General features: G+C 34.7%; 1 protein-coding gene across 2 annotated transcripts in view; it reads left to right on the top strand.

Annotated features, from left to right (window-relative positions):
• Positions 1-16,412: 16,412 nt before the first annotated feature.
• CAP2 (cyclase associated actin cytoskeleton regulatory protein 2) overlaps positions 16,413-25,504 on the top strand; it is a 148,606-nt gene continuing 139,514 nt past the window's right edge. The window contains exon 1 of one of the 2 annotated variants that reach the window (XM_031946810.1): positions 16,413-16,505. The gene's annotated coding sequence lies outside the window, so the exon portion shown is untranslated. Of the gene's footprint in view, positions 16,506-16,849; positions 16,959-25,504 lie in introns of those variants that run through there. The other variant, XM_031946809.1, reaches the window with a different exon arrangement.

Genomic DNA, 25,504 nt, shown 5'->3' with positions numbered 1-25,504 from the left:
ATTTTCTATTCTGCAAATGCTGCAAAGTCACTCAAAGACCAGATCACAGGCCAGAAGAGTAATGATCATACCTTTTCTTAAATAGTACCAACTAAGAGGAATTGAAAACTTACAGACCCCCAGAGTTAGCTCTGAAAATAGTAACATAAAAAACAGGCAACTTTGGGACAGTGTCCCCCTCCCATTGGGAAGTGGAATCCCAATTTAGCATAAAGTTAAAAGTCAAGAAATAGATTTGAAAATAAGAAAACAGCAGAAAAAGTCCAGGCTCTACAGAGTTACTATGGAGACAAGAAAGCTCAAAAGACAAAAACAGAAAAAAGACAACAAAGTCAAAACAGCTTCATGTAAATCCTCAAAAAAAAAAAATGTGACTTGGTCTTAAGCCTAAAACTCTTTGATTTTAAAAATATAATAAGAGAAATGTAGGGAAAAGTGAGGAAAGAAATAAGAGTGATGCAGAAAAATAATGAGAAAAAGTTACTAGTTTGGTAAAGGAGGCACAAAAAATACTAAAGAAAATAACATCTTAAAAAATAGAGTACAACACATAGTAAAAAGGATACAAAAATTCCATGAAGAATTCTTTTAAAAGAATTGGCAAAATTGAAAAAAGAGATCACCAAAGAAAATCTCCTTAAAAATAGAATTAGCCAAGTAGAAAAGGAAGCATAAAACTTCACTGAAGAACATAATTTCTTAAAAATTAGAATTGGTCAAGTGGAAGCTAATGAATTCATGAGACATAAAAATACAACAAAACAAAATCAAAACAAGGGAAAAAAAGAAAATGTGAAATATCTCATTGGAAAAACAACTGACCTGGAAAATAGAGTAAGGAGAAAAAAATTAAGAATTATTAAACTATTTAAAATCCTTAATCAAAAAAGAGCCTAGACATCTTTTTTCAAGAAATCATCAAGAAAAAATTATCTAATATTATAGAACCAGAAGGTAAAATAGAAATTAAAAGAACCTATCAGTGACCTTCTCAAAGAGATCCCAAAAGGAAAACTCTTGAGAATATTAAAAACAAATTCCAGAGCTCCCAGATCAAAGAGAAAATATTAAAAAGAACAGCCACAGTCAAGATAACACAAGATTTTGCAACTTTTATATTAAATGATCAGAGGGTTTGGAATGTGATACTCCACAGTGCAAAGACCAGAGCTGAATAGAAATTTTGACTTTAAAGTATGAGACTAAAAAAAGCTTTAAAAAATAAATAGGAAAGAGAAAACATATGAGATTCAATAATGTTAAATTATTTACATTCAAAAGAGAAAACATAAGAGATCCAATAATGCTAAATTGTTTACATTCTTACACAAGAAGATGATACTTGCAATTCCTAAGAATTTTAACATTAGTAGGGTTATTAGAAGTATATGTAGAGGGGGATATAGGGATAAGTTGAATATAATTAGATGATATATTTTTAAAAAATACAATTGGGAGTGAGAAAGAGGGATAGACTGTGAAATAGGGAAAGGAAGAGGTATAATATAATAAATTATTTCACATGAAAGAGGAATAAAAGCTTTTTCATTTCAGGGAAAGATCAGGAGGGGGGTGCACAGGAGAATGTGATGAACAACACTTCAAACTTTCTCTCCTCAAAGAGGAAATAACATATGCACTCAACTGGGTATATAAATCTATCTTATCCTATAGGAAAGTAGGAAAGGAAGGAGTTAAAAAAAAGTGGAGGTGATTTATAGAATAGAAAGTGGTATGGAGGAGGTAGTAGTCAGAAGCAAAATAATTTTGAGGAAGTACAGGGTAAAAGGAGAGAGAAAAAAAAGGATAAACAAGAAAAATAGGATGGCGGGAAATATATAATAATCCCAACTTTGAAAAAATTTTACAGAAAGTTTCTCTGATAAAGACCTAATTTCTCAAATAATATAGAGACTAGAATTTATTTAAAATACAACTCATCACCCAATTGATAAATTGTTAAATGATATGAACAAGGCAGTTTTCAGATAAAGAAATCAAAGCCATCTATAGTCATATAAAAATGCTCTAAATCACTATTTATTAGAGAAATGCAAATTAAAACAATTCTAAAGCACCACCTCATACTTATCAGATGTGAGAATATGACAGAAAAGGAAAATGTTGGAAATGTGCCCTAGTTCATCTACTTACTAAACTGTGTAACCCTGGGTAAGTAATTTTACCTTTCTTAGCTTTAGTTTCCTCATCTATAAAATTCTATTAACTAAATAATCAAATGAGAGATAACAGAGAGGACCAAAAAGTATGCATGGTTTTATAATCTTTGGGGCTTGGTTCCAAATAGTTCTTCAGAATGATTGTATCAGTTTACAACTCCATCAGCAGTGATTTAATGCACCAATTTTCCTACATCCCCTTCAGCCAACATTTGTCATTTTCTTTTTATAATAGCCAATCTGATAAGTGTGAGATGATACATCAGAGTTATTTTAACTTGCATTCTTCTCATCAATAGTGACTTAGAACACCTTTTATGTAACATGCTATACTAGTTCAACTGATTTTCTCAACCTACATGCAGGATTTAAATTTATTCCTGTTATATTTTGTTGTGATTATTTCAACCAAACTAATACATAATCTAGATCCTAATTCTCCTTCCTTATAAATTAACTTCCTTATCTAGCTTTGTGTCACTCATAAACTTGATAAATATGTCTGCTTTATCTTTATTGAATAGGATTAGATATAGTATTTAACAAAGTCATACAACATTCCATTAGAATCATTCCTTCTGATATACAACAAGCCATTAACTCAATTCTTTAGATAATGAGTGCTCAGTGAGTTCTGCGGGTATTTAACTACTATTATCCATCCTACATTTTTCTATAACAGTATGAGAAATTTTTTCAAATGTCTTGCTAAAATCCAGATAAAACACATCTAGTCTACTAATCTAGTATGCGGCATCTAAGTGACAAAATGGACAGCCGGCTGGAAGCTTACTATGTGACCCTGCATAAATCACTCAACTTCTCAGCCCAGTTTCCTTATTTTCAAAACAGGCAATGATATCCACCTCACGGTGTTATGAGGATGAAATGAGATACTTGATAGTATGTACATAAAGCACTTTGTAAGCCTTAAAGTACTATATAAATATTAGCTACTAGAATTTTCATACAAAAATGAAATAAAGCATATTATCATGACTTATTGTTGGTTTACTCACTCACTCATTCATTCAATAAGCATTAATTAAGTAAATGCCAGACATTGTACAGGGCCCTGGAGATACAAAGGCAAAAATGAAATTGTTCTTTCTTGTAACATATTTTATTTGGGGGAAAGAGCATATACTCAAATAGGAATATATTATAAATATTATGCACACATATGATAATTTCCAAGTATGTATAAAACTTTATAAGTAAAAGTAATTTTCAAAAGCATATTAACTATCTGTTTAATAATCACAGGATCATAGATTTCAAGCCAAAAGAGACCATACAATCCATTCTGGAATTTTGACAGATAAATATATCAAACTAGCAGGAATTTTTCTCATTCTCCATGATATCTCAAATATTAATGATGTGTTCTATGAACACATTTGTGAATTCCTTAGTACCACAAGATGTAATTCATTTGAGATAATTAATCTGAATACATTTAAAGTAATTGCAAGGATCACAGGATTTAGAGCTAAAAGGAATTTAGAGATCATCTAATAAATAAATAACTTTACTGAACCTTTTCTTGAAAAGTATAAGTATTCAAATATCTAAACAAGAGTAAATTTTAAAAATTATTTTAAAAAATAATACCCCCTAAAGAGTGAAATAGCCCCATTTTGCAAATGAGGAAATTGAGGCACATAAAGGCAAAATGATAAACTAAATTTCACACATATTTTCTTTTACTATTTCCTTCATAATATTGAGCTTCTCTTACCTGTGATCCATATTTTTTTATACTTTCTAGTTTAAAGATAGGGTAGAATATTTCATTGACCTTTACAACATCCTTATGAGATAGATAGGAAACCTAATAATTCATGCCTCTGTCACTCACATTTTATGAAAAGCAATTATGTTATATCTATAAAATATGAAGTCTATGAGGAAGAAAAATAGAATTTAAACCAATCTCATTTGTTTTTAACCATTAGAGAATACAAGGTAAGGTTGAATAACTCCAGAACACTAATACATAATAATAGTATTTTCCAAACAAGAAGCCAGGCCAAGACCTAACTGATTAGTTGGTGAAATTATTTTCTGATTTTTTATTAATATTGTGCTGAAATAGATTCATATTTCCATTGCTGTTCACTTAAGATAATTTGCTTTAGGTTCCTGGGTATAAAGATGATTGACTGGGAAAATGTTTTTTTCCCCCCCTAGAGTTTTCCATTTCCTATCCTGTATTGACAGCTGATTATAGAGCAACAGATTGTTTGGGGTTTTTTGGTATATTAATCATGAATGAATTAAAAAGTATTTATTAAATACTTTATTGTATTCCAGGTTCTGAGCTAAGCACTAGGGATATAAATACAAAATTGATTCCGTTTATGTCCTCAAAGAGCTTACATTCTAATTGGAGGAGATAGAACATATAGAAGAATAATGGCCAAGAAAGGGAGTATTGGACTGAATATTCACAGGAATGGTGAGTGAAATCATTAATTGTCACAGTTACCAGAAATAATAGTAGTATTCATTTAGTTACTGGAGATAACAATCAGAGGGGGAAGAAAAGAGGACTGCAAAAGATACCCAGTGGCAAGATATATCACGTGAATAGTAGGATGTAAAGTGAAATGCGGTTTAAGGTTGGCTAGATATAATGGATCAGTGGAATTTAATGTCTTTCACCAGTCAGAGCAAGTCACCCCAAGAAGGTAAGGCATGATCTCTAATGGTCAGATCTGGAAAGCATTGTTTCTGTTAAGGAACTATGGTGCTGTGGTAGGGCAAATGGCAAATTGAATGAATGCTATATGGGATGTGAATCGTGCTCTGGAGCTATATTTATTGCCTATTTTCTATTATAGCAAATTTGGCAGGCTATTTTTGCTAAGAAATATAGGTATATACATACATATAAATGTATATACATATATATATACATGTATACATATATTCTATTCGTTGAGAACTCTAATCTTTATGAATTTTTCCCTTATGTAAACCCAATTAACATACATGATACTCATATATTTAATAGCTTTCCAGAAAACCTCGACCCCTTATTAGGTATTCTCCTTTATGGGAGGCCTAAACTGGGGCAATGCACCCTTCTAGGAAGGGCATATTGTTCCTTATCTTAAACTAATTTTGTCAGTCAACTAGATTGGTTAACTTCAAATAGATTTTTTTCCTCCTGTCACCCAGTACCAGTTCCAGGAAAAACACATTCAGGTGTTAGTAATTCAGTATGTTTTCCTTCTGAGAAAATCTGCATTAAAAAACAGCAGGGAAACAGTTCTATTTAACTCAATTTATAGGTAAGCATTTAAGAAGCATCTACTGTGTATTAGGCAGAGTGCTATCCACTGGAGATACAAAGACAAAGAATTTTAGTCCTCAAAAAGTTTACATGCTATCAAAGGAAATGTGTATACCCATATGTAAATACAAAATATGTAAAATAAATGTAAGGTAATTTTAAAGGTTGGCATTAGCAGATCTCAGGAATGAAATGAGCCAAGCTTTCAAAAGAAGGTAGAGATTCTAGGAGTTGAATCTCCCTTGGGAAAGTTATCTGGTTCCCACAGGAATCTCCCACTCCCGAGTGATCTGATAATCACTTTGGTCTGGAAAACAATCATCACCTTTTATTGAATTGAAAATTAGTCCCTCAAATTCATCTGGAGATAGCTCCCTAGCCCAGGGTCATATTATGTTTTATATAATCAAAAGCTGTCCCCAAACCTTTGCTAATTCCTTTCAGGATTTGGTCCACTGAGGAAGTTGTTTCTTGATGTAAACTCATCTTTGCCAAAAACCTAACTTTGCTAAATTCCTTTGGAACTAGCCCTCTGGGAATTTGTTTCTCAGTGTAATAAACCCAATTTTTTGGAGGGGGGCAAAAACCTCTCTCAGTTCGGGACTGTGAATTGTTTCACAAAAACCCTGCGACACCACCAGCCTGGGGACCCCGTTCCAGCCAGGGTAAATCTCATCCCTCGTTTCTCAAACCTTACCAGAATGATTTGTCAATTCCTTCTTCAGCTCATTTTAGAGATGTAGAAACTAAAGCAAATACAGTTAAATGGTTTATCAAGGATCACACAGCTAATAAGTATCCGAGGTTGGATTTTAATTCAGATCTTCCTGACTCCAGGCTGGGCACTCTATCCACTGTGCCACCTATCTGCCCTCTGGATAAGAGAAGATGATATTGAATAAACTTGGGGGGGGAAAGTTGGAACTAGTTTGTATAATTTTAAGCAGAAGAAGTTTGGACTGGAAACAATGAAGAGTAAATAGAGCTTATATAGCAGAAGAATGATATTATCACACTTCTGCTTTAGGAATATCATTTTGGCACCTGAATGAATGACAGATTAGAAAGGAGACTTAAAGAAGGGAGACCAATTAGGAAGATGTTTCAGTTGTACAGACTAGAGGTGAAACAGAAAATATAGTCAAAATTCTTAAGAGCCATTCCTCACTTGACAAATGGTCAAAGGATATGAATAGGCAGTTTTCAAACAAAGAAATCAAAATTATCTATAGTTATGAAAAGAACACTTATACCATGTATTTACATAAGTCTCATGCATTGTCATCATCTCCTGACTTCAGAACATTTTCTTATATTTTTTAACAAATACAACCCTTGTTTCAGTTTTTCTTTTCACATTGTCATGGGAACATAAATTTAGAGCTGGAAGAAAACTTAGAAATACACTAGTCCAATTTCCTTATTGAACAGATGACGAGACTCAGGTCCAGAAGGGTTAAATAAATTGGGTAGAAACAAAAAGACAGCTAAAGGCAAAGATGGGACTCAAACTCAGATTCTTTGGTTCTAAATCTAATGCTCTTTCCACTGAACCACATTAACTGTCTCCACATGATCTTTCAAATGACCATTAATGATTTTTAATAGCTTACATCCCATACTACACTTTCTTCAATTGTAAGAAATAATTCATTTAAATCTGTATCCTATACCAGTCATATAATAACCAATTTGAAGGAAGGAATCTTCATCTATTATCACCGATTATCACAATCATCTATTGTGCCCCTTTCTACCTGTGTATAAACTGCCTTCTTTTGGGGGATTATATACCTGCCTCAGGGGAGTTATACAAAATAATCTAAGAAGGCTACATAATAGCAGGTGTGCTGGTGCAATTGTGAAAATCTCTTTCTCTCAGTATACTCCCCACAAAATAATCATCTAACAGCTATTAAATGTAGAAGGCAGACTGAATTCTGAGAGTAAGTAGTGAAAAAAATACTCACATCTTTTCATTTTGGGTGGGACAAAGTGAGGTTCCATGAATATGCAAGCATGGGTATGTTACAATCTACATAGACTGCATTATATTATCTTTGATCCTAGTGAACCTCTCTTCTAAAATTCTCTATTTCTTTCAAGGATACGATCATTTTTCCTTTTACCCTGATTGGAAACTTCTTGACTCTTCACTTTCACCCTTCCCACATATCTAGCCAGTTTTCTAAGTATGCTGTTTCTGTCTCCATAGCATTTCTTGAATCTGCCCTCTTATCTCCACATAGCTACCAGTTCAAGCCCTTATCTGAACTCTTCTTGCACTATTGGAATAACCTCCTAATTGATCTTTTTGCTTTAAGTTGCTCCTCACTCCAAGTTATCTTCTACACACCTTCCAAAATGATTTTCCCAAAGAACAGTTCTGATCACATCATCCTATCAAACACACACACTGAATAAATTCCTGTGCCTCCTGATCATATCATCCTACCAAACACATTCAATAAATTCTTGTGCCTCCCTTTTGACTGTAGGATTAAATAGAAACTTTTCTATTTAGCATTTAAAGCTCTTTACAACTTTGCCTTAATCCAATTTTCCAATCCTATTATTTATTACTCCCCTTTCTGCAGTTTGCTGTTTAGCTCAACTGGCCTTGATATCCTCCACATTCTGGCAAAAACACAACTAAAATATCCAAACATAAATAGGAAATAGAATCTATGACATCATCCATTAAGCAAAACCACATAAAGAAAGAGGAATTGATTTATGTTGAAAACTTTTTGCTAAATTGAAATCAGACAATCTACTTTGGGTTTGTTGTTTCTGCGTTTTTGTGTAGGAGGAGAATCTACAACAGGGAGAAATATGGTTCTTGCCAAAATGCTAATATGTTCACTGACAGATTTCTATATTATAAATCTTTCAATTAAAAAAAAATCTGAAAAAGAAACTCACTATTTAACTAACTTCATAGATTTAATTAATGAAATAATTAATTAGTAACATGATTCACAGTTTTATCTTATGCCCTAGGATATGTATGCAGGCTTTTAAAAAATAACAATTAAAACTGTAGTGGTGGCATAGTCCTGTATAATTCCCTGCTACTGAGTTGACCTGGTGGATTTTTTTGAGTTCAGAAGTTCTGAGCTAAAGTAGGAAGAAGGGGGGAAAGAAAGAAAAGGAGAGAAAGGGGAGGAAGGAAGGAAAGAAGGGAGGGAAGGAGAAAGGGAGAGAGAGAGGAAGGAAGGAAGGAAGGAAGGAAGGAAGGAAGGAAGGAAGGAAGGAAGGAAGGAAGGAAGGAAGGAAGGGACATTCTTTGTCTCTTGTTTGATCATAAATTGTTCCCTTCTCCATAGATCTGACAGTAAATTTTTATTGACTCTCCTAATTTGCTTTTGATATCACCCTTTATGTCTAAATCATATACTATTTTCACCATATCTTTATAAAAAGTGTGAGATGTTGCTTAATGCATAGTTTCTGCAATACTATTTTTCAATTTTCACAACATTTTTTGTCAACTAGTGAATTCTTATCCCAGGAAGCTGGAGTCACTAAGTTTATCAAACTGTAGATTATTGTAGTAATCGGCCACTGTGTCTTGTGTACCTAAACTATTCCACTGATCCACCATTCATTCTTAGCAAGTACCAACTAATTTCTTTTTTTTTCAACTAATTTCTTTATGATTGTTACTTAATAATACAGTTTTAGATCTGTTACAGCTGGGGGGGGAGGGGGACTAATAAGGGACTAAAGGACATGAATGATCTCTCAGTCCCAGACAAAGAGACTTATCTCTGCCAAGACTAGCTCTTGTCTAGGGCAATATAGAAGAAAAGCGAATCCACTTCCATTTAGACCTGTCAAAAATAAAATGGGCCAGAATTCACTATTTTTCCAAGACTAGACTCTCTTTACCGTTTGATCAAATCTAAGTTTCCCCAGATAGGTATATTGTAACCCTTTCAGTGGCTTACTAAATTACATGTGGACATGATTTCTGAATGAGCTCATAAAAATGTGGAAACCTGAGTCACAATTCAATAGTTGACTATTACTCTAAGATAGAAATAATCATTTCCCTCACATGTCTAAAAGAAACAGTCTGGAAGAAAACTGAGGAGTCAAGTGATTATAGGTCACAATATAGATAAAGTAAAGTTTGATTTTGGAAGGCAGAGGGAGAGGTGGAATGCCAGTAAATGGTAATGAGATGATGGAAAGCCAGAGTTGATGAATAGATAAGTGGTATATTTTTGGATGATAGCAAGATCAAGGATATGACCATCTTTGTATAAGGCTAAGGTGGGGTGGAGGAAGTAATAAATTACTAAATTGAGAAATTAGGAGGTTAAGGTGTTTAAAAGAATGTCAATATGTAGATTGAAGTCCCCTAATATGAGAGCAACAGTTGAAAAGGAAAGTAAACAAGGCACTAAATTTATTGAGGAAGGAGAGAAGCATCCTGGAAGTCAATAGACAATGAGTGATCCTTAAAGAATGAAAAGCTACTGAGTGATGATAGAAGGGAGTATAACCTAGAAGTGACAGTGGGCAGCAAGTTTTCCAACTTCCCCACCATCACTAGTAAGTTAGAGGAATGAGTGAAAATATAGCTTGTGGTAAAAGTGTGGGCATGGAGACTGTGTTACCAGCAGAGAGCCAAGTATCAGTGACCCAAAAGGGTTGAGAAAAGAAAAGATGAAAATAGGTTTGCTGCCTATGAAACAAGCATTCTAAAAACCACAGTGTAAAGGTGGCTACTTTTGGGGTAATATATTGGGGACAGGATGGGTTGAGAGAAACAGGAATAAGGGTTGAGCAGTGAGGAAACAGGGTTTGAATAATAACCTACAAACAAAAAGGCTCAAAATCAGCAGAATATATAGAATATATCCAGGAGAAAATTTTTTTAATCATTAAGGGAAATTTTTAGATAGATTTTCAAAGTCCATTGAGTTAGCTTCATGATGAAATCCTTTCAGAATCAGAGATGTTAAGGAGAGAAATTGTTAGAAACAGATATACCCATTGTATCCTTTGCTCAAGGCAAAAGACTAGAATGGAAACTTGATAGACCAGCACCTTGTTCTTTCATCTTAATAGCCTAATGTAAACTCTTTGAGAGAAGGGAATTTTTTTCATCTTGTCTTTGTATCTCGAAGGTCTGGCATTTAATACTTAAACTTTTGTCATTTAATTGATATTTCTCTTCATTGCCCTTTGGGTCATCCACTATTTTGATTCTCTAAACATTGATTCTCTAAACATTGTTTTATGATTTGTAGCAATATAGCATCACCGAAAAAATAATAGTGGATTTCTATTTCTAGGAACAACTTGGGATCATTAATTAATACAAACATAGCACAATTTTCTACATATAGCTTGGCATTTTTCTTTTCTCAATTTTGTAACCAGTTCACTGTTCATTTGTATTGTCAGATATATGAACCTCAATGAAATTGATGCAATCAGAACAAGTTCCATAAATAGGAATATCTGAAGGGCCTTATAATTTATAAAGGGAATCTCTTCAATTTGGAATTCCTGTTACATTTCATCCAATGCCTTTGGTGAGTATGCCAGGAACCAAGAGAGAGTAATTAGTTCCACCATCATCAATGAAGAAAACAATTTATTATAGATATGCTGACAAGGTCAATTCCATTTTTCACCTATTTGATATACTTTTTCTAGTTGTATTTATAAATGCTATTAGGATGAACTGCCTTAATTGGACCTCATGTCAACAAGCTCATCCTTCTACAAACTCAGTTTCCCTTCTTCTCTTCCTCATTATTTTATAAAATAATAATAAACATAGTATTCCATTGTCCTTTTCCATAAAGAATTACAAATAAGTTTCTATTAAAAATCAATAATGCAGGGATGGAGCCAAAATGTCAGAGAGCAGACATGTCTCTATGTGACCTCCTTTGAGCTTTCCTTGAAATAACAGCAGATTAAGCCAATGAACTGATTTTGGAGCAACAGAATACACTAATATTTGGAGTACAACAAATTTCCAGAAGATACTTTGGAAAAAATCTAGAAAAGTCTGTTTCAATTGGGCAGGGGGAGAGGCTACTGAGCCCAGACTGCAGCACAGAGAACCAGGGAGGGGAAACAGGGTGATGCAGCATCTGCATACTGAAAAATCTACTGTGAGGCTCTTAGGTCACTCTATCCTGGTTGCAAGTCAGTGGTTCAAAAGATTTTTCTGTAAGACATCCAAAAGTAAATACAAAAGGCAAATTCTTTGCCACTGAGCCCTGGAAGAAAGTGGGACCTGATTGTGCTTAGCCAGCACCTGAAGTCAGTCAGCAGAACCACCCCAGGGCAAACTAAAGCTTCTGTCATCCTTTTGCCTTAAGAGCAGATCTCAACCTTTTAAAAAATGAGAAAAAAAGCAAAAAGAATTCTGACCACAGACAGCTTTTATGGAGAAAGAGGAGGGGAAAAAACCTCAAATCCTGAGGATCCTAAAGGCAAATCAACTCCAGATGAAACCCCAAAGGGTATTATAAGTTGGTCCCCATTTCACAAGGTCTTCTGGAAGAATTCAAAAAGGATCTTAAAAGAAAGTTAGAAAAAAATGGGGGAAAGAAATGAGATTTTTGCAAGGGGGTATGGAAAAGGAAAACCAGAAATTATCTGAAGAAAACTCCTTTAAAAATAGACTTGATGAAATGGAAAAAGCATATAACTCCTTAAAAAATAAATATAAATACTTCAACAACAATACTATATGATGATCAATTCTGATGGACATGGCCCTCTTCAACAATGAGATGAACCAAATCAGTTCCAATAGAACAGTAATGAACTGAACCAGCTACACCCAGCAAAAGAGCTCTAAGAGATGACAATGAACCACTACATAGAATTCCCAATCCCTCTCTTTTTGTCCACCTGCATTTTTTATTTTCCTCACAGGCTAATTGGACACTATTTCAAAGTCCGATTCTTTTTGTACAGCAAAATAACTGTTTGGACATGTATACATATATTGTATTTAACTTATACTTTAATATATTTAACATGTATTGGTCAACCTGCTATCTGGGAGAAGGGATGGGGGGAAGGATGGGAAAAGTTGGAACAAAAGGTTTTGCAATTGTCAATGCTAAAAAATTACCCATGCATGTATCTTGTAAATAAAAAGCTATAATAAAAATAAATAAATAAATATAAAAAAAGAAACCAATCCACTGAAAAACAAAATCTGTGAAATGGGAAAAAAATGCAATGAACAAAATACTACATAAAAAATTTCAATTGGCCAAATGCAAAAAGAGATAAAAAAGCTAACTGAAGAAAATAATTCACTGAAAATTAGAATTGAATAAATGTAAGTGAATGACTCAATGAGATTTCAAGAATCAGTCAAACAAAACCAAAAAAATGGGGGGGGGGGGAGAGAAACAAGTTAGTAATTTTATCTGTGAATGTGAATGGGATAAACTCTCCCATAAAACAGAATCAGATAGCAACCTGGACTAAAAGCCAAAATCCTACAATTTGTTGTTTACAAAAAACTCATTTAAAGCAGAGTCCATTTTGAGTAAAGGTAAAAGGTTGGAGCAGAATCTATTTCAGCTGAGGTTAAAAAACAAAAGCAGGGGTAGCAATCCTGATCTCAGATCAAGCAAAAGTAAAAATAGATCTAATTAAAAGAGTTAAGGAAGGAAACTACATCCTACTAAAAGCTAATGATTCCCTGGACTATGATTTTTCTGCCATAGACAAGAAGACCAAATTTTTGCTGAAGTAGCTTCTAGGCTCTTTTAAACTTGTTAATATTGGTGTTCACTCTACATGAGTTAAACTTCTAAAAGTCCTTGTTAGTCCTTGTTAACAATTTTTTTTTGTTTTTACTCCCCAATTTGTCAGCACTAGGTTGAATTGGTCAAGTTAGAGGTACTGTAGTTGTATGATACATTTTCTTGTTTCATTTCCCTGGACTTCAGTTTTTTTGTAAACAGGATAAAATAAGATCATGTTTACAAAGCATTTTATAACTAGAAATTTAAGTTATTATTTCTCCATTTTTGGCCCTCACTTATACATTCCCTATTGCATCCTGCCTCGTTCACTCCATCCCTGAAGATAAATACCATGGAAGCACATAGATTCATGTTGATGGGAGTCTTCCTGGAATTCATGGAGCTTCTGGAATTCATTCATTTATACTGACATAATTCTCTTTTTCCTTTCATGGAGAAAAAAAGGGTCACAAATAATTTTCCAAGCAATATCTGCTATATTCAAATAGTTCCATGTCTAAATCTTCTGAAAATTATGATTAATTTTTGATCAAGGATTTTGCAGATCAAAAAATCTTGATATCAGACATGCTCTCAGAGTAGCATATTGAGCATTACTATTCAAAATTCTTCTAGCTTCCAATATTCTACACAGCCCAACATTAGCCTAAATTTCTTATCTCCACTAATTCAACATTCAAATCAAAGTAAACTGCCAAGTGTCCCTTATATATATCTAGCACTTTCTCACCTACCTATATTTGGTTCCCCATGCCTGTAATTCTTTCCCCTAAACTACTCCTCAAACCATCTCTGCAAAGAAATCTTACAAAATTTTCAGAATCCAAATTTAAATGCCACTTTTTTTCATATAATTTCCTCAGAATCCTGCATATGGAAATGACCTTTGTTTCCTTAAACTTTTAAAAAACAATCTGTTCTTCATTTGTGTTCTTATCATAACTGATTCTATATCTTTATTTATTATATAAAATCATAGGTAATGGAATTTTACAGTTGGAATTATCTTCAGATTCTATCTACTAATTCCTTTTTCAAATTCTTTAGCTACCTAAGAAATATCTTGCTCTTCCAATTTGATCTATTTTTATAATCTAATCTAAGACAATATATGACATAATTTTATGTCCTCTCCACCCCAAGATTTTGGTTGGCCTTCTTTGGGAATGAGCAGAATTACTATTATGGTTCCCATATGTAAAGACAAAATTGTGATGTTAACCTCCCTCTTCCTGGACCTGGTTCTATGTGTTATCTTTTGATTCTTTCATAATGAGCCTGCAGTTCACTTTTTTTCCATATAAACTACTGCCTAATTATACTTCATTCCAATTGCGGGATTTATATTTATCTCTATGATTAAATTTGTCCTTCATTCTGGCCTGCTGAAATCTTTTTTTGGATTCTTATTCTGTCATCCAATATGTTGATATTATTCATCAACTTCATGTAGTTGCAAATGATAAGTATGCTACCTATGCCATCATTCAAATCATTGAGAAAACATATCAAACATATAGATTTCTTTAGCATCCCACAAGAGCCTCCTTTCAAGGAGCCCAGTCCTTCAATCAGTTCTAAAGCCACACCATTTTCCAGCATATCTATCGCATTTTTCTATGTAGTCCAGGCAGTCATTCAACAAACATTTATTTATGTGGGCTTATATGCTAAACATTTTGCAAAGTACTAGAATAGAAAGAAAGGCAAAAAATAGCCCTTTTCCTCAAGGAGCTAGATTAGACAATTACATGATCATCAGTTACTTTGGAAAGGAGAGTTTCCACTGAATGAAGAGATCAGAGGCCAGATTATAGAGTGTTTAGAAGAAAATGAGAGGAAAAATATATAAATAAATTTTTCAAAGAGTTAGACCATAAAGAGGAGGAGAAATATAGATTAATAACTATGTGGGAATAGTAATATCATCAAGTTAGAGTTTACAGTATCATAAGAGATCTAATTGAATATCTTCTTAAAATACAGGTCTACTCTTTCTATGGCATATACTGATTCCCACCCCTCATTTATTTTAAGGTCTAACTAAGTTAAACTATTCTCTGTTCACTGTCTTTTCCAGGTGTATATCTTTACCCATGCCATCTTCCAAGAACAAAATGGAACACCTCCCTTCCATCTCCGGTTTTTATCATTGTTTTATTTCTTCAAGGTACAACTCAGATATACCTCTCTGTGATAAATTTCTTTCCTTGTCATAATAAAAATTATCTATCTCTCAGAAAATTTCTCAAGTCTCTCTCTTTAGTACTAATCTTACTTTCCCTGAATTAAAGTTATTTGTATAGGATCAAAAGTCACTAAACCTGTCTAGTTTCAGTTTCCTCATTTGGAAAACAGCATTAATAATAGTGCCTACTTTATAGACCTATTGTGATGATTAAATGAGATAATACATAAAATGCTATGCAGGCTCTCTTAAATAGTGGCTATTATTTTAGTATCAGAGATCCAGAGCCTGAAAGGACCTTACAGGCTCTCATTATATTCCTAATTCATTGATATCAGGATGTAGCCTTTCCGTCTTTGTATTCCCAATGCTTAGTACAGGGTCTTGTTCATCCTAGTAAGTGGTTAATATCTGTTGAATTTTGAAGAATTATACTTATTGTGTATTTATTGCATTTATTAATGAGCACTTCAAATTTCCCGTGGTAAACCCTAAGTTTCATAAAGATGGGGATGTTGTCTTGTCTTTCTATCAACTACAAGTCCTTGCACGGTGTTTTACACAAGGTGATTAATAAACAGTTCTTCAATCAACATTTACTAAGGACATAGTGAAAAAGAAGCTGTGCTAGGAGATAAACAAAAATGAGAGTCCCTGGCCCTCAAGAGCACAAAAGTATATATTTAAAAGGCAATGGGGGGAGGAGGGAGAGAACAGAGGATCTGGAGGAGCTGGAAAAAGAAACTAGGAATTCGTGCGGTGAAGATGGGGAGGTAATGAAGAGTGGGTAGATTGTATAGAGGCACGTGGAAGACGAAGTATGCTGAGAGACGTTCAGTCAGCGGGACTGAAGTAACAAGCCCAGAAAGTGTTCCCAGGACTCTACAGCCTTCCCTAAAATAGGGAGAAACAGTTATAGTCCCTTGTCTCCAAAGCAAAGCCGAAGACGGACTCCTCCTCCCCACCCACCTTTGGTGGCTCCGCCTCCTTCCCCTCTTAACCTTTAGCTGGGAGACTTCTGAATCTTTCCAAGGACATCTTTGCAACGTTACCTATTCACCACTGAGGCAGTAAGTAAAAATCCCTGTCCGTGCAAAGACTAGATTGCTTGGTAGCATAGGGTGATGGGCTTGGTTTTGTTGTTGCTGTTGTTATTGTTTGGGGGTACTATCCTCCTCCTGCTCCAGTCCCCCTCCCTCCTTTCCAGGCACTCCATCCTTACTCTTCATCCCCAGCTTTTGGCTCTTTTCTCTGTCCCTCTGTTCCCTCCTCCCTCCTGCTGCCTTTCTTAAACTTGTCTGTATTTGGAGCTCCCGGAAGCTGGCGGCGACTCTCTCTAAGAGCTGAGTGACTGACACCGACACTCTTTAAGGGGGGGGAAGGGGGCGGGGAGGAGGGAGTTGAAGGAGGAGCGGCCAGCGGGAGGAAGGGAGGAGGGAGGAGGGAAAGAGGAGGAGGGGGGAATTGAGCACCGGATCGCGCATTTTCTTTGCAGGGGAAAAGACTCCAGGTCATCTAAACAGGTAATATAAGCACCAACTGAGGTTGGAAAAGGAGGGGATGGGGAACAGGGAGTGGAAGGGGAAAGAAGATAGGACTGGGGGTAGCAGCGTGGGCGGTGGCCGGAATGCCTGCGAACCACCCTCTTTGGAAGTTCTCTCCAAAGGGTGGGGTTGGGGAAGGGGCTGCGAGGGAGGATTTTAAGGTGAATAAAGGGGACCTCCACCTGTCTTGAATCTAGTGTTTGCGCACGCGTATGTGCACGTGTGTATGTGTGTGTTTATGTGTGTGATTGTATGTGTGCGCGTGAATGTGTTTGTGCTTGCGTGCAGAGGGGCCCTTCTTCGCGAGAAGACATTTTAGGTTGAGGGGTGCCGAGAAGGTGAACAAAAAGGGCGGGATGAAGGGGGGCAGTGGGCGTTGGTTGTGTGGTCAGCTCAGTTTGGGGTCCGAGCTATTATGCGGACAGGGCAGGAATTTGTAGGCTGGGTTGGGAGAGGGGTTGTCGGGAAAGTGGGCTCCTGAAGTACATCTCGGAACGTCCGCTTTCTTTATCTGGGTCACCTCCTCTTTGCTTCCCCGCATCTCCATGCCCTTCCCGCCCACCCCTAACACACGCACACGCACACACACAAACACACACGCACTCGCGCTAGGCGAGTTCTTGAAGGGCTGAGGGCTAAGAAAACCTAAGGCTGGGATAAGAGATGGGTTGCATTTTGAGGCCTACTGGTTGGCTTTTTTGGTTTATGTTTTAACTTTTAACTTTACGGGGGTTTTCACATGCAATGATTGGAGCTTGATAAGGAATAAAAATCCTCTGAATAAATCTGAAGGGGAAAATAATAACAGCACCCACTCTCTTGTAGAGGAGATAAGAACCGGGGTTGGCTTATCATCCAAACAGGACTTGAAGAGATGATAACTTCACAAAAATTGAAAAGAAGAGAGAGCATTTGTGGCACTAAAGATGAGAAATAAAAGCACACCACTGGATCTCTGAATGCTCTTAGTAGAGGAATGCTGATGTCAATAGTGCATCCTTTTATACCATATAGGCATATTTCTTCTTCTTGGAGGTCATAGTAGCTGGGTACCGAGACCAATATTAATAGATAAATATCACTTATAAAGCGTTTTAAAACATTATGATTAGAACCAAACCTCCAAAGAGAAATAAGTCCTGCTACTTCCACAAAATGGAGTGTTTTTAGTAGTATAGTTAGAGGGATTTTGAGTCCCATTGGATTGATGGACAGTGGTTGACCAGAATTGTCTGTCATTTCCATATATGAATAAAATAAATAACCTTGTCTTGGATAGAGAGTCCTAATTTAGAATTCATTTTTTAAAATCACATTTTGGGTAATGTTAAGAATACTTTGGGAAGGTTTACATTGTTTAGTTTGTGAGGTCCTAGTAGGGATGATGATGGAGTTAACTTCCTATAGATCTCTTGCATCCTTTTTTTTTGTTTTTTTTGTTTTTTTTTGTTTTTTTTTTATTTAATGTCTTTTATTTACAGGATATATACATGGGTAACTCCACAGCATTAACAATTGCCAAACCTCTTGTTCCAATTTTTCACCTCTTACCCTCTCCACCCCCTCCCCTAGATGGCAGGATCTTGCATCCTTTTAAAGTAATATCAAGGGGAAGATAATTCCCCCACCCACTCTGAAACCAAAACCACCCACTTAAGTAGACTTTGGTGTTTTATGCTGATAGTTTTAAAAGAACAGAAGAAAAGAAAAATTTGCTGTGAGAAATAAGAAAAGTGATTGACTGACTAAATTCAGTTCACTGACCTTAAAAGTAGATTCATTAATGATAATAATGTACAAGGGAATTTATTGTTAGCATTATTGTTAAATTATTACTGAACACTTATCAGATAGTATAGTTTGGACCATCAAATTTTAAAAGGTTTAATGAGTAGGATTCTCCCAGTAACTCAGTTGAGTACACCTGGGTCATTAAGTTAAATATATTAAAAAGTTGTATTAAGTGGTTTAAGGTTCTGTGGATTTTAATTATAATTTTAATGGCCAAAAACAAAGCATCTTACTTTCCTACTGATTTGAATATTTGTGACATATTTCTCAGCTAATTCACTCCTATAAAAGCAAAAATAAAAGATATCTGACCCAAGACTTATGATTGGGCCATCCCATTCACATTCTAAAGAATTAATTAGCAAGCATTTCTTATGTACCATTCTGCGCCTGGCATTGGGAACATAGAGACAAAAGTTAAACATTTGTTTGTTGAGTATACAACTAATGAAGGGAGAAACCATGAATATATACATAATGTATTTGTAGATTAAATAACAAAAAAATACAAATTAGGGAAGAAAGAAGCATTTTGAGAGAGCTGGAATGGTTGGTAGAGAAGATGGTGCTTCAGCTATCTTTTGAAGGAAATGAGGGGATTCTGTGGGACAGAGACAAGGCAGGATTATGGTGCAGGTTCATCAACCATTGTAAAGATACAGAGAGAAAGTTTGAGTGAATCAGAGAGTACAGGCAAGGAAGCAGTAAATGATGATATTGAAAAGATTAGTTGAACTATGATGAGAACTTTAAAAAGCAAACAGAGGGATTTTTATTTATCATAAAGGTAGGAAGGATTATCTGGAGTTTATTGAGTAAAATAGATTATATATGCAATTAAGAAAAACTAATTTTGGTATTTGTGTGAAAAACAGTTGAAATAGGAGAAACTTGGGGCAGGAATACCAATTAAGAAGCTATTATAAAATAGTAAAAGTGATAAGAAGCTGAAAGAATGTGGTAGCTATAGTAGGTAGTAATGAGAAGGGCTCAGATACAGGAGATTTTTTAGCTAATTGCATTGAATTAATATATTCAGTTTTAATGATAATAATAATAGCTAACATTTATATAGCACTTAGTGCCAGGCATTGTGCTTAGCACTGTACAGTTATTTCATTTGGTTCTCACAACAACCCTGGGAGGTAGATTATTATCCCCATTTTACAAATGAGAAAACAGATAAACAGGGGTTAAATGACTGCCCAATATCACATAGCTCATAAGTGAGGCCAAATTTAAATAGAATTATTTAGTGCTTAGCGTTATTTCTTTTCTTTTTTTTTTTCTTTTTGCAAGGCAATTGGGGTTAAGTGTCTTGCTTAGGATCACACAGCTAGTAAATATGAAATGTCTGAGTCAGGATTTGAACCCAGGCCCTCCTAACTGTCCACTGTGCCATCTACCTGCCCTATTTCTTTGTAGTATAAACATGAATAACCCTTCTTTATTTCTACTTGGGTTAAATACATTTCATTTGGCCCTTACAACTGAATTTAAAAAAAAAATTGAACACAACATTAATCGTTAATGCAAAATGACTATTTAATTAAATGATGTTCACAAGTGATTACTTACCTACAACCAAAATATTCTTAGCATTGTGTACTTAATCAGACATTACAGGTGTTCTGATTGGCTCATTTGGAAAGAATATGGAATTTGCCTTGCACTTTCAGTGCTTTCCTTGACAGGAATATATATTTTCACAATTTATTCAATGTATTTTGGAATATTCCTAATGAGGTAGGAAAACTATGGAATCAGACAGCTTCTAAGGAGCCCTATGGTTAGTGACCTGTGTCTAAGGGGAACTTCCATCTTGGTTTCACCTTTTTCTTTAATGGGTCTACTAGGAAATCATGTTTTTTACCAGTGGAAAATGTTAAAGAAAAGCTCTAAGTTTTTTCCTTGTAATCAGTCTCCATAACTGGAAGCCTGAGAATGACAGAAATCTTAATTCATTTGGCAGCTGCTGCTATAGGTTTTTCATTGATTACTTACTCATTATGTGAGGTAGAGCAGTACTTGGCAGGACAGAGCCTTTCAATGGCCATATGACTCTGGGCAAGTCCTTTAATATCAGTTTCCTTATGTAAGATGAAAGCAACATTTGTTCAACTATAACATTCTAAGATTCAAATGAGAACTCACATAACAGCAGAATCTCCAAGTTGGAAGGAGGGAGGAACTAACTAATCAGAGAACTGAGTGGGTTTTTTGTTTGCTTTATTTTGCTTAAAGTCCTAGGTTTATGAACAGGCATCAAGACATAAATATCTGGCTTCCAGACCCAGATTGTCTTCTTGCAAGTTTTGGGTTTTTTTTTCATGTGCAAGAATACCTTTGATATTTCTGGGGTTGTTAAAGAGAAGGAAAGAAATGAAATGAACAAAACAAGCATCAAAAAATGACTGCTCTCTGATTCTGCCAGCAATTAAGGTCTTTCTTGAAGTTTTTGAAGCTTCAGCTGTTGCAATAGGAAATTTGAAAAAGAAAGATCCCAATTTTAAAGAACAACTTATTTCAACGGACTGATGTTTCCCTCTGCTTGCAATAAGAGAATGCAAGAAAAAGAAAAACTTACCCATTCAAATTTTCATAATTTTTACAGAGCTAGAACTAGGTAATCCCAAAAACTGTCCTTCTAAATGTTAAGAATGCAAGTGAAATCATTACCAATTAGTTATTGAATGTTTATTATGGCCAAGTCTTTCCTTTAATGAAGCCAAATTTATGATGTATAATAGGTGGGGGGGGGGGGTTATATCCTGCATGGATACTTTATAGTACACTGGGTTCCCTTGTACATCCAAATGAGAACTGTGCTCTTAAAGAGTCACCTTTGAAGACTACTCAGTAATAATGCTAATTTCTCAAAGCATTTTAAAAATTTCTCTTGACTTTGCCTTCTAAGACTTTTGAGTATCTTCAGTAATGAAAAATCTTTGTCCTTTGAGAAATGGATCCTAAGACTAGTAAATCACATTTTATAATGGTTTAGGATTTACAAAGGACTTTCCTCACATTTATACAACTGTCATTATCCTAATTCTGTAGATTAAGAAACTGTGCTTTAATGAAATTAAGTGATTTGCCTGTGGTCACACAGATATTAAGTGTAATAGATGAAATTTGAAGTCAATCCTCCTAACTCTAAGCCCTGTGCTTTTCTAGAACAATAGTTTTCCAAATTTCCAAAAGTTATTTGGAACCAAGACTCATAAATAAGGTTCATATTCCCTTTATTTTTTTAAAGTTGTGAATGGATAAATATGTCTCAGTAGTTAACTTGGACTGTGCTAGGCAAAAAGAAAGACAGGCTAAAAATGCAATAAAATATTAAGATAGACCAGCTCAGGCTATATAATAACAGTTTTTTTGAAAAATAAAAAAATGACATCTAACTATTAAGTAATAAAGCTGGTTTCATTATGGGACTTGGAAATTGAATGTGAATATAATACTTCAGAAATTCCAGAAGCATTTTGAGCAATAACAACTTTGTTGTGGTAAGCCTTCCCAAGTGACTACTTTCATTGACAGCACTCATTTGGATGTGTAAATTCTGAAATGTTTGCTAAATCAATCTCATTTATATTAAGATTTTTTAGTTAAAACTAGTCTGATGATTCTCTGAAGAGAAAAAGATACTAATTCTTCTGTCTGTATTCAATTCTCCCTTTAATTTTAAAAGTTGGGAATGAATAGCCCTATCATTAACCACCATATCATACATGCAACACAATATTATTGCTGAGAGTACATGAATGAAAGAAAACAGATAATTGGTTTGCATTCAGGAAACCATTTAGTGCTTTCAATGATCCCATGCTTTTCCTTGGAATAGAAAACTCTCTTTAGCACAAGTATTCTCCCAGACATGCTATATGATTATAAAAATTAGAACACCACAAAAGAATCAAAATTCACTTGAGATAGAGGGGAGTAGAGGGATGCTTGGTGGACACAAGTAGGTTGAACAGATTTCCAAAAATAACTTTTGAGAAAAATAAGTATATAGATTATTATAAAAAATAACTGGTCAAAAAAAAAAAGGGGGTGGGCCTGATCATATAGGAGAGTGATAGATAACAGTGGACTATGTGAGAGATGCAATGTTATCTATTAAGTATGAACAACAACAACAACAATTGAGAAGAAAGCCTCTGGCATATTGAGAGAGCACGAACCAGAATCACTCAAGATGACTAAATGGGAACTTCCATATGAATTAAGTCACAGATATTAATCAGATATTAAATTATAAGTAGAGATTAATATTATAACCAAAACTTTTAAGAAATATGACATATTTCATGATCCTCATAAGTATTATTGTCCTGAATGATAATAATCAGATACATAGTAATAGTTCATATATTATTTTAATATTACTTTGTATAACCAAACCAAATTTTTTTTTGTTTTTGTCTTTTCATTTTATAAGTCTTGTCTTGTCAGTAATGATTTCAATAGTTTGAACTGATATAGTTTCATTTCATTACATACTGATACATATTAAAAGACAAAAAGTTTATCCTAGATTGGACTGCCTAAAAATCTCATCCCTACTAACCCCCCAATAAAAGAGGCTTTATGGGTTGACTTGGAAGTCTCCTTAGGCAGCACTCCCAGCTGTTACCTCACACTCTTTGTTCTCTTTCCCAGGAGCTATGGTGCTAAAATATTTAAGACCATGAGCTCTGGGTTACACAGAATGTCTTAATGATGATAGAATGAACATAAGATGAGAAGGAAAGGCAAAATTAAAGGTAATGACACAGAGATCAGAAGAGGAAATAGAAATCAGTCTCTCGATCTAAGACATCTAGGTGAGTTAAGAGAGAGGGAGAGAAGAAGCTAAGTTTAAAGGGGAGTCAGAGGAAGCCATCCTATTCTGACAGGAGAGAAAAGAGAGAGTTAGACTGGAATAGGATGCTTATAGGATTAGAGAATGCCAGTAATAACAGAAAACATCTTCATTAAATTCCAGGATATTGTCTGGGAGGTTGTGGTTAGGTAGAAGAACAGGGGCAGGATGCTCTTTTGTTTAGGAGAGGGAAATATTGCTACAAATGTAAATGATTGATTCCAGATCTTTTCCTATTTTGTTTAGGATTAGGGTGTCATAGTAAATATTGTATCTTTTGGCAAAGTTTCTTGTGAAGTTCACAATTTTCTGAAATCAGGTCCTATTTCTCCTCAGTGGTACTCAGAAAAATTGAAAGCTTTTCCAGATGCATTTTAGATTAGGGTATCATAGTAAGTATTGTATCTTTTGGCAAAGTTTCTTGTGAAGTTCACAGTTTTCTGAAATCAGGTCCTATTTCTCTTCAGTGGTACTCAGAAAAATTGAAAACTTTTCCAGATGTATTTTCGTCTTGCATGATTATACAGGTGTGCAAAATAACAAACATAATAACAAAATCATTGCCTCTGTTGGATTAGTTCAACAAGGACATAAACAAGAAACAAAAAAAGAAATCCCTGTGTGCCTATGAACATGAGAAGCCTCAGAATATCAGTTCAAGAGGTTTGCATGCTCCTTGTCTCATTTCTTCCTTCTTTATCAAGAAAAGATATTTTTGCGTTTTTATAAGATTCAATATATCACTTTGAGAGTATCACTTAAGACATTGCTGAAAAGCATGGACATACAAAAATTCAGTGTCTTGTTAATATAGCCCCATGAACATTTTGATATATTTTAAGTCCTAAATAGTGATCATTTCTAATCTTGTAGCCTAGAATAAAGGGAATTACCCAGTTCTGTGTTGCCATATTGTTAATTGCTCTATGAAGCCTTTCTTTCAGTTTCAATGGGAGACTATCTTGGAAAATGCATTTTCAGAGAGAGTAATACAATTATTATATTGTGTTCTTAGAGATTTAACATTCTTCTACTGTATTCTTCTACCTGTACATCATACATGGAGGTAAAATGACTTGTAGTGGCATATCAGCAGGTCTTGCTAAATCATAAGTGAGATTACGAGGTAGATAGTTATCTAGTACCCTCCTACCTTAACTTCTTCAACCCCCTTCTCAGTAAGTTGCACAGTGGGTAGAGAAATGGCCTGCAATCAGGAAGCCTTGCGTTCGAGTCTAGCCTCTAGATATGTAACCCTGAGCAAATCCTTCTGTCATCCTCAGCATCCTCACTATAAAATGGGAGTAAAAATAGCACCTACAGTTCCTCGTGAGGATCAGATGAAATAATATTTGTAAAACATTTAGCATGGTATCTGAACCATAGCAGGCACTTAGTAAACACTATCCTAATGCTAGATGCAAGAACAAAAAAATCAAGACAAAAGCAGAATGGTCCTGTCTTCAAGGAGCATACATTACAGCATAGGGCCTTACAGATAGTAGATTCTTAACAAATGTTATTAACAAATGAATTCTGCTGGAAGAAGATACAATGATATGTGATAACCAAGTACTTTAAAAAGGCAACAAGAACTAATGTCTGGAAATTCAAGAAAAACTTTGTGTAGGTATTAAATTTTTTTAAATAAAAAGAGATGACTAATATTTCTTTCCAAATGAATTTTGTAGTAATGTCTCAGTTCAGATTTATTAGGGAAGGAGTAATCTCAAATCTGAAAAAATTGACTTAAAAAAGGAAAGATACACATTACATTCAAACATGTTTATTAACATAAGTTAATGGTCAAAATGTGTTGACAAGCATTCTCTTTAATTATTCTGTAACAATCAATTGTGGT

Source organism: Sarcophilus harrisii, chromosome 1, assembly GCF_902635505.1.
Source record: "Sarcophilus harrisii chromosome 1, mSarHar1.11, whole genome shotgun sequence".
Lineage (NCBI taxonomy): Eukaryota > Metazoa > Chordata > Mammalia > Dasyuromorphia > Dasyuridae > Sarcophilus > Sarcophilus harrisii.
Note: the sequence above shows the minus strand (reverse complement) of the source record. Positions and strands in the feature narration are given on the sequence as shown.